Genomic DNA, 17,448 nt, shown 5'->3' with positions numbered 1-17,448 from the left:
GAAAAGAAAATCAAAGTGAATAATAAGCAAAAAGATTTTAGTGGATAGGAGAGTAATTCACAAAATTAATTTGAGTAATAATTGTTGATCCATAATTGAGAATTAACATTGCAATAATTATGTTATGTTTCTAACATTAATTGATTGGAGATAAATTTAAAATTCAGAATCAATATTTACATGAACATCTACACCTACTTCAAAACTATAAATAAACCATCATCCAGAAGACTACAACCAATACTACAATTATGTTTTGGTCGTGGCTGGAATTGGGAGGATGGTTGTGGCTAAAATAGGGAGAAGAATATTTCTGGGAGTTTAGATTTCTTATAGAGCTTTATACCGTGCGATCTGGGGAAGATGAATCAAGAAATGTGTGACATGAAGAAAAAGCTGAGGATAAAAATCATACCTTGCTTTTGAAACTAGGGCTTCGATTCTTGGAGCTGTACTTTCTTGGAAACAGAGGCAACTGTTAGCCGTAGCTGATGAACGCGAAGAAGAAGAAGTAGCTTACGTAAAAGGAATATTTTGCCCTCATGAATAAATATTTTAAAAAGGTTTAAGTTTTTTCGGCCAATTTCTACCGATGATTTGGCCGGAAGGACCAAATATGCTAAAAAAAATATAGTTAAAGGACTAAATTGTTAGTTTTAAAAGTCATGGAGCAAAATTAACACGCCCCCTATATATATGTGTGTGTGTGTGTGTGTGTGTGTGTGTGTGTGTGTGCAAATCTAGTCTCTATGTACCTATATCGTTTGCACTTCTATGCCCCTATATGATATATGTTGTTTGATGGTGGGTAAACAAACTATTTTCCAAACTTATATATCTATATCTATTTTACGGGGTAGAGTCGTTTATACATAGCATTTATGCTAACGAGTTACTTTTCCTTATTTTCTTGATAACTTCTTTCAGGTATCGATTGTGTGAATGCCGAGAGCACTTGATGAGTTAGTTAGATTAGTTATTTTTGCTCAAGCTCCTAGAATCCTATTTCCCTCCTTTATGCCCAGTTTTGTGATGAGAAACATTGAGACTCATGTTTTAGATTGATGTAGAGGTGGTTATTTTTTTTTTGGGAGGGGGGGCGGGGGGGGGGGGGGGGGGGGGGTTATTCGGTGTATGGACACACGGGCCTGCGAGCCCATGATGTTCGATGTTTTAGACTTTGGATTGTAGTAGTAACCCAGTAATCATTCTATTGAGGGTGGCTTCGGCGGTAGCATCCCCTGGTATGCATAGGATGTTAACTCTTTAATGTGAATATCTATTATTAAGTTCCCAATCCTTATCTTTAATGCATAGTTTAAATTAGGAAATTTTGGGGGTGTTACAAGTTGGTATCAGAGCCCTAGGTTGAAGTTCTAGGGAATTGTTAAGGATTGACTGTAAGAGCCTAGGAATTGATCTATAAGAAATGTGCTTAACGTTTGAGACTTTAAGTCTTATGAATTCCTTGAGATTGTGAGATTTTTGCGCATGTTTATTGATATTATGTGACTTGTCTTTTCTTACCTATTTATTCCCTTTTAACTGTGGCTTTTGCACCGGAAAGGTGTGCATCTAATTGATGAGTCATTTCCTCCTAGGCAAGTTGTGGTTTTCCATGCTTTGTATGCAATTTGGATAGGAATATATGTGAACTAGAGGATTATATATTGCTATGTGCTTGTATGCCTTTTATGAGTATAAGGTTGTAGAATAGGATTGCGGTAAGCAATCGCTAGTAATTACAAGTGGTTCCTGTAGTATCGCGATGGTGCCGAGAAGAAGTGTTGGGACTCCGAGCATTCAGGGAACGAATATTCCTATCAATGGGGAACCATAGATTTAAAGGAACATGTGAGGCCAAAACAAGAGAAAATTTGAGGAAGATGTGAAACAGGTAGGAAAGAAATCAATACTTGGCCATCATGATCGAGTCAATGGTATTCGAATGAACCATTGTAACACCCTCTAAAAACCAAGCTATTTAAAGCCTTAAAACATGCAGATAACTTAAACCAAAACACCAAACACAGCGGAAGACTGAAAGATAAGATATATAAAACGAGGGAACGGGGTGCTATGCCACGCTCACCCAAGGGTGAACGCACAGGCTAAATCTGCAATGTTTAAATCTACAACCATCCAACAGAGTTCTATGTCTATACTGGCTCACAGGCCACTAAACACAAAGGGGAAACTATGCTAGCGGGCACTAGACCGCGCACTCATCTAAGCATCACCTGAAAGAAGCATATAAAACATGAGACGACGCCCGGTCAGCGAATAATGCTGGTAACCCACCAATACATGTGAAATATCATACATAGATAAGATATAAGTTTGTAAAGCCATTTTCGAAACGGAATACATATATATAAGTCCAAAAACAAGAGTAATAGTCAACACAAGACTCAAACACTCTCAACAAGAACACGGGAACACATCCCAAGACTACAAAGAACAACAACGACTCAGAAGAAGTCTCAAGGTATAATCTATCATCACACAATAGATTAATACCCGACATGCATAACTCAAAGGAATAAGACACAACAAACGACAACACATGCCAAGGCAACACATGCCTTTGTGACTACACACGTCACAAGAAGAGAACTCTCAACAACGGCTACACAAGCCCTCCTGACATCACCCATCACGAGTTGATATGCCTTCCTTATGCCCGGTTCCAACCTTATGGCTACCCCCAACCTTGTATCTTCTTCCAACCATTACCTCCAGGACCCCTGTACTTCTTAGTCCAACCTTTTCCCTCCTGGGACCGTCGTCCCCCACCAACGAGACCAACAATTTCATAGTACACGAGGGTACCGATCACACACGGCAACATATGCCCTGGATAACACATGTTATCCCAGAAATAAACACATGAACCTTACACAAAGGCCATAGATCCTTAATCACGTCATGGCCACCACGAGGACCACTGCAATACCTTGGTGACTAGTGTCCCATACCACTAATCGTGCAATCCAAGTAAAGCCACACACACATCACACCTCAACAGGAATCAATCAACGGATCACAACGAAGATATGAAACCATACTCAATCAAGGAATGGATCACAGTCCAAGAACAACAACGATGAATAACACAAGTTATCATCAACCAGTAGGAAGGTACAAACAACACACATGCTAGCATTTAAATATCGAACTAGCATGCTTAACAAACGGGTAAACCAAACGTAGTTCCGAAGAACACACAAGACCCATCACGGTTCAACGAAACACAATGTTGAACACTTAGCACGATTCAAGACACCAAAACCTACATGGATTCCTACCATATAGTTCTAGACATACGAAACATCAAGAAGACACTCAAATAGTTCCACAAAAGAACATCGGGAAGTCAAAATACCAAATACCGAGTCAAAAGAATCACGGGGAACAAATCCCGATCAAACACCAAAGTGTTCCCCGCGGGTGGACCCACGGGTAGCTCCCACCCGTGGTTCCGCCCGCGGGTACACTACCCACCGGCCATATGTTCCCCGCGGGTGGGCGGCGGGTGGAGCTCTACCCGTCGTTCCGCCCGCGGGTACATACTTGTGTCCAAAATAATCCCTTTGGGAATTTCCAACTCCAAGCTCAAATTCAAGTCCAAAACATGCCAAATCTCACCAAATACAACAAAATGACTTGAATCAAAGGAATAGCCAAGCAATGGCATACAAGAACCCTAAACACAAGCTCTAGATATGCATTTTCACAAGACAATGCATAAACACTCACATTTCATAGGAAAACACATGTAGAATCCAAGAAATATTCACATAGGTAAGCAAAATAGATTTTGTAGAGCATGGGTTACCTCTTGTAGACCCAAAACCTTCACTTAACACCTCACCAAGCTCCTATCAAAGCTCACCTTCCAAACCCACTTCAAGAACATACCAAAAGATCATAAAGATCCTATCATTAAGAAAAGACACCTAAGAGAACACTAAAAACACAAGATGACCATGGATCTTACCCTCCTAGATGCCCAAATGTATGAAAGGTAGAATCTTGGAGACAACTCTTGAAGTCTTGACTAAACTTCAACTTGGCTTGGAAGAAAAGCTATCCACCTTTTTAGAGAGAAGATGGAGCTAGGATTTTGGAAAGTGTAAGGATAGAAATGAGGTGTTCTCACTAGGTTAGGTTACAATACTAACACAAGGTGAAAGGTCAAGAATACCCTTACTAACATGGAAAGGTGTAAGGAACAAGGGAACTCCTTACAAAGCTCAAGGTACAACTTTCACTATGGGGTTGACTAGTCAATTACTAGTCCCCGACTATTAAATTTCAGGAATTTAAGGAATTAAATTACAAATTGAAATAGGATTAATTACTTAATTAATCCCTTAACAGAATTTGGATTTCGGGGTGTTACAACCATGGTACGACGAACGGGAGTAATCGCCCAAGTCAAGACCCGAGCGTGGTAAGGAAGAATCAAACTGGAGGAAGACACTACTACTGCAAGAGATGCGGGAAGGACCACCCAATGGCCAACTGTCGAGGGAACCCGATCAGGTGCTTTAAGTGTAAAAAGGTGGGACACCGAGCCTTTGAGTGCTACGCCAGTCAGAATGGAAATCCCTTAAGTCAAAGACCTAGTGAGAGTGGAGGACATCAAAAGAGAAGATCATTTGGAAACAAGTTTGGGAATAATCAAGACAAAGGTGGGAAAAAGGACAACATTGACAGTAACAAGAGTAAGGGAAGTAGGAAGGGTGGCCGAGACCAAAGTAGCAAAGGTGGTAACCAGCTTATGAGTGGAGATCAAGTGAGAACTGATGGCATGGAGACACGTACATTTCTAATGAATGTCATACATACTTAAGTATTATTTAATTTTGGTACTACAACTCTTTGTGACTCTTATGTTTTGGATAATCGGGAGTTAGAGTCAACCTCTAAGAAAAGGGTAAGCGCTGAGACTTAACTCGTGAGTTGTGGTTAGAGTGAACTCTCTTAGAAGGACTTAGATCCCCTTTTAAGTTCAACTTAGCATCGGGGAAAGATTGTTGGTATTCAAGACGGATTGTTTAGTTTAAGCAAAGTTAAAGTTTTGCGAAAGTAAATCTTTTAAGGTCGGGAAATTTATAAGGAGGAGAATGAGTAAAAAGAGAATTTTGGTTTGCAAAAGGACTTGAACACGTACGCTAACTTGAGGAAGTGAGACTTGACCCATTAGATTAAGAAGGAGGTTTAGTTAACCCTTGCACTAGTGCAACTAGTGATGATTAGAGTCTGGACTTGTTTGGAATGACACTTTATACGAGATTGAGAATTCTGTTGTTCAGCACAGCTTCAGCATTGGCATCGCAGATCTCTCCAGCTTGCGACCTAGCCCCGTTGCCGGGGTATTTTTGAGACTTCGACTCTTTCTCTCCCTAATTTAATGACCAAACTTAGTCTCTCTTTTCATTCCGATAGAAACCAGTAACCCATGAACTTCCCTATTTCTCCTTAGCTAATACAATTTCCCTATTCCATTTGTACCCTACCCATACTTCTTTACCGAATTCCATTCTTTTTCCCCGAGCATCGCAAGGAATTCATCCAAGTTCTACATCAAGAAGCCTACTCAAGTCAAGTATTTTCAAGGACAAGACTATTAAGAGGAAAGCAATAAATTGGTAAAAGTGGTGAGGATGGTTTAAGATATTCTGTTATTGGAGGTATAACATTTTATCCTGAATCATTTGTCAGATGAAGCAAATAATAGTTTGCGTTATCAAGAATTTTTGGATAAGTACTTATTAATTGGAGAAATTATGCTCCCGGAGTTAGTAATGGAATTTTATAAGAATACGTCAGTTCAGATTAAAAAGGGGGATACTATAATGAACCTCTAGTAAAAAGAGAATTAGGATTGAGCTGAACCCACTAAGTTGACAAATGGATTGACCCACTAAGAGGAGTTGTTATATATTATAGGGAAGATTGAATTATAATATAATGATGATTAAGGTTAAGAATGATGCTATGATTGTTATAATGATGCTATGGTTGGTTGTTATGATAGTGATTTAATGATGACAATGATGGGTTGATTATGGCTAAAAATGATTATTGGATGGTTAAGTAATGAGGAGGTATTGATAATGATGAAATTTAGTGTTGTTGTTGTTGAATTTTATTATTTATGATGATGAAGTGAATATGATGGAGTTATGAAAATTGGATATATATATATATATATATATATATATATATATATATATATATAGAGGCGGGTTCAGGTGCGGCAGTGTCTTACGGTGCGGTTATTTCTTACGGTGCGGCAACACCAATAGTTCACCAAATATGCACCATCAACGTTAGGAAATACACCACACAAAACAGAGTAAACAGAGCCCTGCATCACCAAACACACACCATTAGGTGTGAGTAAAAACACCATACACTGTTCGGAAATACACCATTGGGGGTGGTGAGTTATATGGTGTGTTTTTTTGAGTCTGTGGTGTATTTTGTGATGTTTTATTACATTTCATTGGGGTGTGTTTTTATTACACTGTTGGTGCAGATTGTTAACACTGTTGGTGTATTCTGGAATTTGACCGCACCGCCGCACCATAAGACCCCGCCGCATATGAGCGCTCTTCTATATATATATATATATATATATATATATATATATATATATATATATATATATATATATATATATATATATATATATATATATATATATATATATATATATATAATCGCACTCAGGTGCGAATGCTTCGCCCAGGCGCGAAATAGGAATGAATTTTGTCCGTCCACGTGTCCAGATCTAATGGATGAGAAACACTGATTTTTTTTAAAAAGTGTGGTGGCATTTACGTAAATAATTGAACATCGAAGTGCAAGTAAAATGTATTACAAGTGCATGTAAAATGTATTATAGGTGCAAGTAAAAATTTACACTAAGCATCAATACTAAGTGCACTCATAGGTATAAGTAGTTGCACACATAGTTCTAAGTAGTTGCACACATAGTTATAAGTAGTTGCACCTAGGTGCATGAATGTTTGCGGGTAGTTTTCAGGGATATTACTACCCGCTGAACTTAGATCAATGAATGTTAACAACGCAAAATTACATGCACTTATAGGTGAAAGTAGGTGCACCTATAGTTATAAGTAGTTGCACCTATAGTTATAAGCACATCTAAGTGCATGAATGTTTGTGGGAAGTGAATGCTAACAAGGCAAAATTACTTGCACTTATAGGTGAAAATAGGTGCACTTGTAAGTGATTTTACTTGCACTTCGATGTTCAATTATTTACGAAAATGCCACTGCGTTTTTTTTTAAGTAATTAGATCTGGACACGTGTCGCGCGCTGATTCGTTCGCATATTCCTTCCTGGGCACTTATTCGCACCTGAGTGCATCCCTATATATATATATATATATATATATATATATATATATATATATATATATATATATATATATATATATATATATATACCTATTTTGGTCCTCTAACTATTACGTAATATTTGATTTTAGTCCCAGACTATCAAAATACCTAATTTAGTCCTCTAACTTTTAAAACGGTACCCAAATTGGTCCTCCGTTACAATTGCCATCTATCCGCCGTTATTTCGAGGGGTAAAAATGTCCTTTTGATATTATTCATACACTGATAGTCTGATACGCATATATACAACTCAGTGTATCTAAAGTCTAGGCCTTGATGTATTTTGTACGGTTTCGAGTAAACGGAGATGGAGCCGTCAGTCCAGTGAAATCAAGCAAGACATTTCTTCACTCAGATCCGCATTCTTTTTTACTGTCATGTTGGACAGTCTGCTGTTGGAGCACTACTAGCAAAAAGTGGGCACCTATTTTTGGGGGGTGAGGTGTAACACCCTAATTTTCATAGCCAAATTTTACTTAATATTTTTTTTTTAATTTACAATTTACTAAACTCATAGCGGAAGCATTAACTAATAAAAAAGAAAATGGGTGTTACCGCCACACTTAGGCAATCAACAACCTAAGTGCTAAGGCTAAATTTACAACTTGCAATAAACAACTCAAGATAGGTACTAGTACAAAAACAACTAACAATTCAATTGTCTAACTAATAAATGATATCTCTAGCTGGTTCACTCATTCTCATGCCCAATGCTTATGCAAGAGTTCCTGCAAAAACAATTAAAGAATAGAAAACAAAGAAACACACAAATTCAGCATAAAGCTTGTAAGATCTACTTCACCCCGTAAAACATTTTGCACATAGCATGTAACATATAGGAGAAGATAGTTTACATCTAGAATGACCCCTTGAACATTTTTATTCTCATTAATAATACCAAATCAGTATTTCTCACAATAGGAATTTTAGGTACCTTTCAAAAGTAATATATTTTTTTGCAATATGGAGGAACACCAATTTCAACACAATGGGCAGGGTCTTGTTTCATCAAGCCCTAGTGAACAGTAATCACCATACTGAACACTACACAAAATCCCATTCAATCTCAAGTAATGGGCAGGGTCTTAATTATTTAAGCCCTAGTGAACAGTAATTCTCTTTACTGAACACTACTCAAAAATCCCATTTAAACCAACCAAATAATGGGCAGGGTCTTATTCATTAAGCCCTAGTGAACAGTACTCACTCTACTGAACACTACGCAAAATTCCCATTTAAAGTGGAACAGAACTAATACCTTAACTGTGCACACCCCCAATGGGTTTCCAAGCCCAATGGGTAGTAACTAGTCCTAGTAGCCAGGATACGTTTCTACTGACTACTACTCAACAGGGTAAATACCCTAGTGGTAGACTCCGCTAACCACTCCTCAAAACAACAGGACTAAATGTCCTAGTGAGACAGGATATGTTTCTACTGCTCACTCCACAAAACAACAGAGAGTTTTTAAGCTCCCAAGTGAGTCGGTATATTCAACCGCTCACTCCACAACAAACTGGGTCATAACCCAAGTATCCAGAATTTCACAAAAGGATACTACGCAAGTCTTAAGAATCAATTTCCTTTATCCTCAATCTTTATAAAAGTGACAACATTACTGATATTTCTCAAGAAAACAAATTCTCAACACCTCAAATAAGGAATTGACAGAAATTTTCAGAAGGCATGACCTGAATTGCAAAATTTATAGAAATATATTGGTAACACATTTTCAGGTGAAATTTTCCAGATACAAGGTACGGTGAGTCTAGATTATACACAAAAAATTTCAAATCAATCCAAGTTCTAAAAGTATTTTTCCCGAATTATTTCCCAACACTGCGCCGGACAGAAATTGAACTGGCAGCACACTGCCTCCACTTTACGAATTTTTCTGGAAATATCGAAACATATTTTTAACCAAAACTTTTTACAAACATCAATTATAACAAGTCTAGGTTCTACATAAAAGATTTCAAGCAAAAATAAGTTTAGGAAGCAATTTTCACGAATTTTCCTTTCCATATGCGCCAATCAGAATTTTCTCAGGCAATGATCAAATTGTGTAAAATTTATCCTTCTTAATCACCACAAAATCACCATATCACATAGGCAGGGTTTTCAAAACATCTAAACACATATATCTATTCTCATAATATAATCAAATAACTTTTCACGTTAAATATCACATATTCATTAAAATCATGAATCACATAAACACATAGGAAAAGTGATTTTTGATTTGGGGCAAAAGAAATTTTAGTGAACATAAATCTTACCTCTAATAATGCTCAAAAGCAATCACCTAAGCTTGATGATCTTGACAACTAATTCTTGAAATTAATTGATAAGAAGAAACTGCTAGGGTTTTATTTTTGTTTGGGAGAAAGGAGGGATTGTCGACTGAGAGAGATAGAAAAATATATTGAATTAGGTTATCTGGAACAATATGACTACTACTTAAACACTTAACTAATAAATTGTATTATAAATAATAATTCTAGTTGTAGGAGACTACAATACCTAAAAACTTAATATAATATTAATATACTTATTAGCCTACTAGCACTTAACATATATACATACGTAACACATATATAAATAAATAACTATTACCCATAATACACCGTTTAGAAATAAATGAGTAGCAGTAGTAGACTAGTTTAAATAATTTTGGGTCACATAAAATAATATAATTACAGACCGTATAGTAAAAATATTTTATTTAACATAATATCTATTTTATAAAATTTTATTTAGAATAATAATATTTATAACAAAATACTCAAATAACCGGGGTATCACATGAGGATTATTCTACTAACTGTTTTGGATGGTGACCAGAAGAGAAGAACTAATGTTATTGGTAGTAGAAGGTGGGGGGTTTCTTCTCTTCTTCAACTTTTGGGCATAGACTATAAGAGGTAGTTAATTGTGCACCAGCAAGATATAGCATTGGCGATATATATGCGTATAAGTGTAATACTACTTTACCTTTTTCCTTTTTAGGATCGACACTCCTGCACTTATTAAGATCACTCCTCTTCTCTACCTCTTGTTTTTCAACAAATTGTATGACCTTGACTCTTACCGTCGGCTCCTCCGCCATTCCACCACCCAACACCAACGCCTCCCTGTCGTTGGCGCCGCCAATGAAAATAACGCAAACCCTCTGTGCGATGGCGGTGCCTCTTTCAGCAATCAATACTATCTGATTTTTCAGGAGTTTTCAGGAACGCCACCTCCCCGTATCCTCGGTCCATGAGCACCGTCACCGAGCAAAGCGCCTGTAACACCCCTAATTTTCAGTTCTATTTTAAAACATTTAAAGCTTATAAGATAAAGGCGAATCTATCATTAAAGAGCAGAACTAAACACAAGTGTCGGGGTGCTATGCCACATCTAAGCTTGAGAGCCTAGATGAACAGGCTAAACTAAATAAACAACGCATAAACTGTAAACATTATCCAGATACAAACGTGGCTCACAGGCTGTCTAACTAAACTAGGACTATCTAGTACTAGGGACCATGATCTTGTCTAGCGCGCTCTCGTACTACTGATCTGTACCTGAAAAACATATGGTGTAGCAACCGTTAGCAAATAATGTTAAGTAACCCACTCCCACATGTTGAGTATAATATATAGCTATAAGAAAACCATTTTGAGACTTGGGTATACATAGATATAGTCCTAAGCAACTCTAGCTTTAAAGTCTAGACCATGACTCATGGAATATCATAGATACTGACACGTAAGACCACATTAAGATATAAGCGTGCAAACTATGACTATAAGACAAGACAGCGATAAGGAGCACATAGCAGACTCTGACCACAAGGCAAGACAACAATAACAGACAACAATACGATCACATAACAAGACACGCCCACGTTCTAACCTTATACCAATTTCCAACCTTTACGCCCGTGACACCCCGTAAATCTAAATACTAATCGAGGATTAATTGAAGAATTAATCCAAGTTCCTTTGCTAATCCATTTCTAAAAATCCTAAAATTTGATAGTCGAGGGACTAGATTTTGACTAGTCACTTAAGTCAAATGGGTGTACCTTCTGCTTCTTGAGTTGTGTCCTTGTCCCCTTGTCTTTCCAACCTTAGTAAGGGTAAAAATGACTTTCCACCTATGAATTGTGGTTCAAGCTACCCTAACAAGACATTCTCATTTCATTCATCATTTCAACCTAAGACTCAAACACTCTAGACTCTCTCTAAAGTAACCTAGCTTATTCTTCAAGCAAGAAGGTGAACCTCCAAGTCTTGCAAAATCTTTCACCAAGATTCCTACTTTCTTCTTCTTGAGCATAGGAAAGTGTAAGGTTCTTAGCATTTTGGTGTTTTTAACCATCTTTTGGGTGTCTTTATCTAAAGTTAGGATCTTTCTTGTGTTTTAGTTTGTGTATGAAGTTGGTGTGGAAGAAGAGCTCTAGGAAAAAAGCTTAAAAGGGTGAAAATAAGAAGTTGTTAGGCTACAAAGGTAACCGATGCTATACAAAGCCTATTTTCTTACTTAAATGATGATTCTTGGCTTCTACTTGTTGTTCTTCATGTGATTTGTGAGATTTGATGCATGATCTTGTGATGATGCATGTTTAGAGCTTGTTTTTAGGTTTCTTGAATGCCATTGCTTGGATATTTCTTGGCTTCAAGTCATATCTTTGTTGTGTGTGAGATTTTGGGTGTTTTGGAATTGAAATTGGCCTTGTTGTTGATTTTCCCTGAAGGGAAATTTTGGTGTACAGGTTGTATCCCGCAGGCGGAACGGCGAGCAGAGGCCTACCCGCCGCCCCACCCGCGGGGAACGTGGTTTCCTCGGGTGTGTACCCGCGAGCGGAACCATGGGTGGAGGCCCACCCGTGGCCCCACCCGCGAGGTACATGGTTGGCGTGGGCGGGGATTTGTTCCCCGTGATTCTTTCTTCTTGGTATTGATGTTTTGACCTCCCGATATTGATTTATTGGGCTATTTGTGAGTCTTCTTGATGTTTCGTATGTCTAGAACGGTGTGTTAGGAATCCATGTAGGATTTGGTGTCTTGAATCGCGCTAAGGGTCCAACTTTGTGATTCGTTGGGCTAATGTGAGTCTTGAATGTTCTTTGGAAATAATTTGGTTTACCCGTTTGATAAGCATGCTAGTTTGATGTTGATATGCCAGTATGTGTGGTATGTTCCTTCTTATTGGGATTGGTATGTGTTGACAATCATTTGAGGTCGGATTGTAATCCTTTGTTGTTGAATATGGTCTCATGTCTTTATTGTGATCTCTTGATTGATTCCTATGGTGTGATCGTATGCAAATCATTGTACCCTTTGATTGATACTTGATTGGGGCTATTGTTGAGCCTTAGTCTTCTTGGTAATGATGATGACTATGTGTGACCATGATTGAGATTGGTGGTTTTGTTAATTGAGCTTTGCTCACGAGATTGGCGGTTTTGTGATTATGATATTTAATGGTATCCTCGTGTACTAAGAGATCGGTGGTGATGTTTGGCGGTGTAGGCGGGGGGGGGGGGGGGGGGGGGGGGGGGGCAACGGTCCCCAGAGGTAAGTGGTTGGACTCAGAAGTATAAGGTGGCACTAGGAGGTAACGGTTGGAACTGTGATAAGGCCGGGGGTAGTCATAAGGTTGGGACAGGGCATAAGGGGTAGGGGGTTTAGGGGTCCTTGCCTGGTTTCTTGATGGTGCCATTCCGGGTTCTACAGGGTCAACATCGGTCGCAGATGTAAGTCAAGGGTTTTCACCCTTACCTTGTTGCCAAAGAGAGTCTACATACAAAGGGCAAGCATAGAAACTTTACGGAAAGCGATAAATAAACTCACAACCTCACCGCGCGTCCTAGAATTCTTAATTCCTAAGTACTTAAGCACCTAGAGTTTCAGCTTAATGTCCTAGAGTCTGGTCTTAAAGGCTTTACCCTAGGGTCGAACATAGGCTCTGATACCAACTGTAACACCCCAAATTTTTAAAACATTTAAAGCTTCCGAAATAAAAGCGAATCTAACATTAATTCCCAAACAGAGCATAAGTTAAGCATAAGAGTCGGGGTGCTATGCCACATCTAAGCTGGAGAACTTAGATGCACAGGCTAAATTAATTAAACAAAGCATAAATCCATACATCCATAATCGAGTACAAACCAAGGCACGCAGGCGAACTAACGAATACTAAACTATCTAAGCTAGGTCCTCGTGTCCATCTAGCGCACTCCGAAGCTACTGATCTGTACCTGAAAAGCATACGGTGTAACAACCGTCAGCAAAAATGCTGGTAACCCACTTGCACGCGTTAAGTACAATATAGGTAGATATAAGAAAACCATTTTGAGACCAGAATACATATATAATCCTAATCAAACTCTAACTTTAAAACCAAAATCAAGACTCAAGATGCAACGACAGGTCTAATATTATGAATCATCATGAAAGTACTAGCATGCGTCCTAACTCGCAAGATAAGATAATCACAAAGTTCAGCAATAACAAACAATAACAACGATAAGGCACAATAAAAAGCAAGGTCAGTAACAACAATCGTATCACAGTCCAGCCTTATACCAAATTCCAACCTTTACTCCTCTCTATCCTTATATCAGTTCCAACCTGTACCTCCAGGCCCCCCTTATCCCTCCGGAGCCCTTCATGGCTCCCCTCCAACATATCTCCAACATAACCACCGATCTAATAGCACCGCAGTACCATTAACACATGATCCGTGCCTATAGCACTATAATCAAGGGGTCTTGCCTATAGCACGAAGACATAGCACCGCAGCGCTTATAACTTGATCTATGCCTTTAGCAAACTAATCAAGGTGGTCTGTGCTTTTAGCACGATAACCGAATGGTCTGTGCCTTTAGCACAATAATCGGGCACTTGTTGTGCCAACCTCCAACAATCTTTTCCACCAATCACATCTCTTCCTCATCATGTACAATCATCCACAACAATCAACACACAACAACAACAACAATGGCCACCGCTCAATAACAACAACAATCAATACACATCAACACATAGCAAGGGGTGGTCAAGGGGAAAGTACAACAATAGACTTTCATCAACAAATGACATCAACATAAACACGCAACCCACAAGATACAGCCTAAATTCTACTTCCCAAGGTAACGAGTCAACCACAAGACACACACGGGAGCATACAAATCTCATCCTAGGCCAACGGGATACCAACTTAACCACATGCAATCACCAAGACTCACAACTCCTAAAACGGCACCCGAAACATCAAACGAGACTCATAAACATCAAACGGGGCACAACAGGGCACGAAGTAACAACAAACGGGGGAAAACATCACAACGCGCCGCCCCGTTCCAGCGGGTGCACGCCGGGTGGTCAATCACCCGTCGGTGGGCGGCTATGTACCAGCGGGTACACGGCGAGTGGTAGACCACCCGTCGGCCACCCGCTGGTACGGCGGACATGTACTGGCGGGTGGTCATGTAACACCCCCCGATTTTCAGCATAAATTAAAAACTTATAATAGAGATAGACAATCTAATCATAAACCATTAAACCAGCGGAAGCAAAACTCTTTATCGGGAAGGTGTTATGCCACACCCATAAGACTACGGGTGCACAGGCTAAGTCTACAAATTCAACATAACATAACAACTGTCTAAGGCACACAGGTCGTAATCTAAGGCACACAGGCCATCAAACTAAGCAAAAGGAAGGCAAGGCTACGCTAACTAGATCCACTAGTGCGCTCTCCGATCTAATCAAAACCTGTAAAGACAAGGGATAACACCCGGTCAACGAATAAAGCTGGTAACCCACCAATACACGTTAAGTATCAATATATATGTATATATATATATATATATATATATATATATATATATATATATATATATATATATATATATATATATTAGAAAACTGTTTGAGACTGAGGAATACAGTACATAGCATTTGAAAACCAAGAGATGAGACAACAATCAACATATCACGCTCTCAATAAAGATCAAGACCAACAACTTCAATCAAAGCAATAGAGACCACAAACAACAAGCGACAACCACAACTCTAGATGCAACCTACCATTAACAAGGTAGAGTTCATCATAGACATACTTATAAGCAGGAAATACAACAATCACATAATGACAAGTTTCACGTTCCAACCTTATGCCTTAGTACCACCTTTATGGCTACCCTCGGCCTTATCACAGTTCCAACCTGTACCTCCCAGTGCCACCCTGTACTTCTGAGTCCAACCTTTTTCCCAGTCTGGGACCGTCGTCCCCCCACCAATCGCACCACCAATCATTATACCACCGATCTCTCAGTACACGAGGGTACCATTAAATTCATAGTAACATACCACCGATCTCATGAGCAAAGCTCGAGTAACAAAACCACCAATCTCATTCAAATTCGGCCATTAAATGTGAACGAAAAAGAGGGAAACAGTGGAGATAATCATGCATGGAGAAGATGGATACATTCCAGCACTCGAGCAAGCGGACTCAGTGCTGGAAAGTGAGGGACTAGTTGATGGGGTGTGGACCCAATGGGCTTAGGGCCTAAGAGGGAAATGAGAAGATGGGTCGAAGATTGGGCCTACAGAGATTGGCCCCGAAGAAGGAATGAGGGGAATAAGCGTCATGGGCCATGAGCAGGCCCAGAGAAGGATGCTGCCGAGCGAGGGGCCGAGTCCAAGGAGTCAGCATGGACAGGGGTCGGCCCAGTAGGTGACCGTTATCATTAAAGGGCCGCCTTTAATGCTTGGTCAACCAAGCCGTTGGTTATGCCTAGTAACGGCAGTCCAACGTTCCTTAGCCTTAATAGGCACCATTAAGCCACTTTATTATCCCTACTTAAACTAGTAAGGGAGGCTACCTATAAATAGGGCCCCTTTTAGAATGTAACGAGAAGCTTCTTCCGACCGAGAGTCGCCAGAAAGTGCAAATAAAAGTACCAGATTCATAGTAATTATATCTCTTTTAGTAGCTTTATCTTTGATGCGTAGTATATTTGCAAACAAATAATTCTCGGAGTACGAGTTATCGATCCACAGGGAAGTGGTTGTATCAAGCACTAGTTACTAACTTATTCATTAGAGCTAATCCTAACAATTACTTAGATGATTGATTGGCATAAAATAAATAAAATAAAACAGAGGTTCAGGATTTTGAAAACAATTAGAGAGAAGTTGAGATTCATGGGATTCAAGTATTTAATCACCTAGTGCCAATTATCGTTTGCAATATTTAGTTTGGAATTAAGATTTGTGTGGGAATGCAAAGTGGAATCGAATTACTCCCGTAATCTCTATTCCTAGTGAATTTCCACTCCCGTGGCTTAAACACCCAATAAGATCGAAGATCAGCATTCAATTATTCCTAATTACTACCATCTCCCGATTGGCAACAATCTAGAATAAACTTCCCCTAATAAGTTCCCCTTTCCCAAGGTCCAACCATTAGGTGCAATTGTGTGTACCCTAATTTATGCCCCAACTCCCATTGGTGACACAAACATGGCTATGAAGCTAGTAACTATGGCCATTAATTACAAGCATCAAACAATATTATCACGATTGCAACACAAGTATTAAACCCAAATAATAATATATTAAAGAAACTGAGAGCTCAGGCACATAGGTTCATAAACACTTTTACCCAAGAATCTCTAAAGAATTTAGCCAAGCATGACTAAATTATACATAGCAAATATAAATAAAGAATTACAAATCATCAAAAGAGTACAAGAATTAACCAGACGATTTTCCCAAATCTCCCTAGTCTTCTTCTTGCTTTCCAAGACAACTTATGGCTCTTGATTTCTCTCCTTCTTGTCTCCAAGAATCTCTGAATTCTGAATTCTGGACTATACAATTGTCTATTCTAATTATTTACTCTAAACTAAAACTCATTCTTCTTAGGGTTGAGGAAGGTGGGATTTTATAATAGGTACAAAGTTGGGATCAACCCTTGGGAAATTAGGAATATTCCTATTTAATAA

At 38.9% G+C, this 17,448-nt stretch overlaps 1 long non-coding RNA gene across 1 annotated transcript; it reads right to left on the bottom strand.

Annotated features, from left to right (window-relative positions):
- Window positions 1–137: 137 nt before the first annotated feature.
- LOC109179608 lies at window positions 138–17,186 on the bottom strand. The gene is made up of 3 exons (XR_002053941.1): window positions 17,175–17,186; window positions 11,995–12,002; window positions 138–205 (listed from the first exon to the last, which is right to left on the bottom strand). It is a non-coding gene; the product is annotated as an uncharacterized LOC109179608 (long non-coding RNA).
- Between the last annotated feature and the right edge of the window lie 262 nt (window positions 17,187–17,448).

This window comes from Ipomoea nil, unplaced genomic scaffold (assembly GCF_001879475.1).
Source record: "Ipomoea nil cultivar Tokyo-kokei standard unplaced genomic scaffold, Asagao_1.1 scaffold0179, whole genome shotgun sequence".
NCBI lineage: Eukaryota > Viridiplantae > Streptophyta > Magnoliopsida > Solanales > Convolvulaceae > Ipomoea > Ipomoea nil.
Note: the sequence above shows the minus strand (reverse complement) of the source record. Positions and strands in the feature narration are given on the sequence as shown.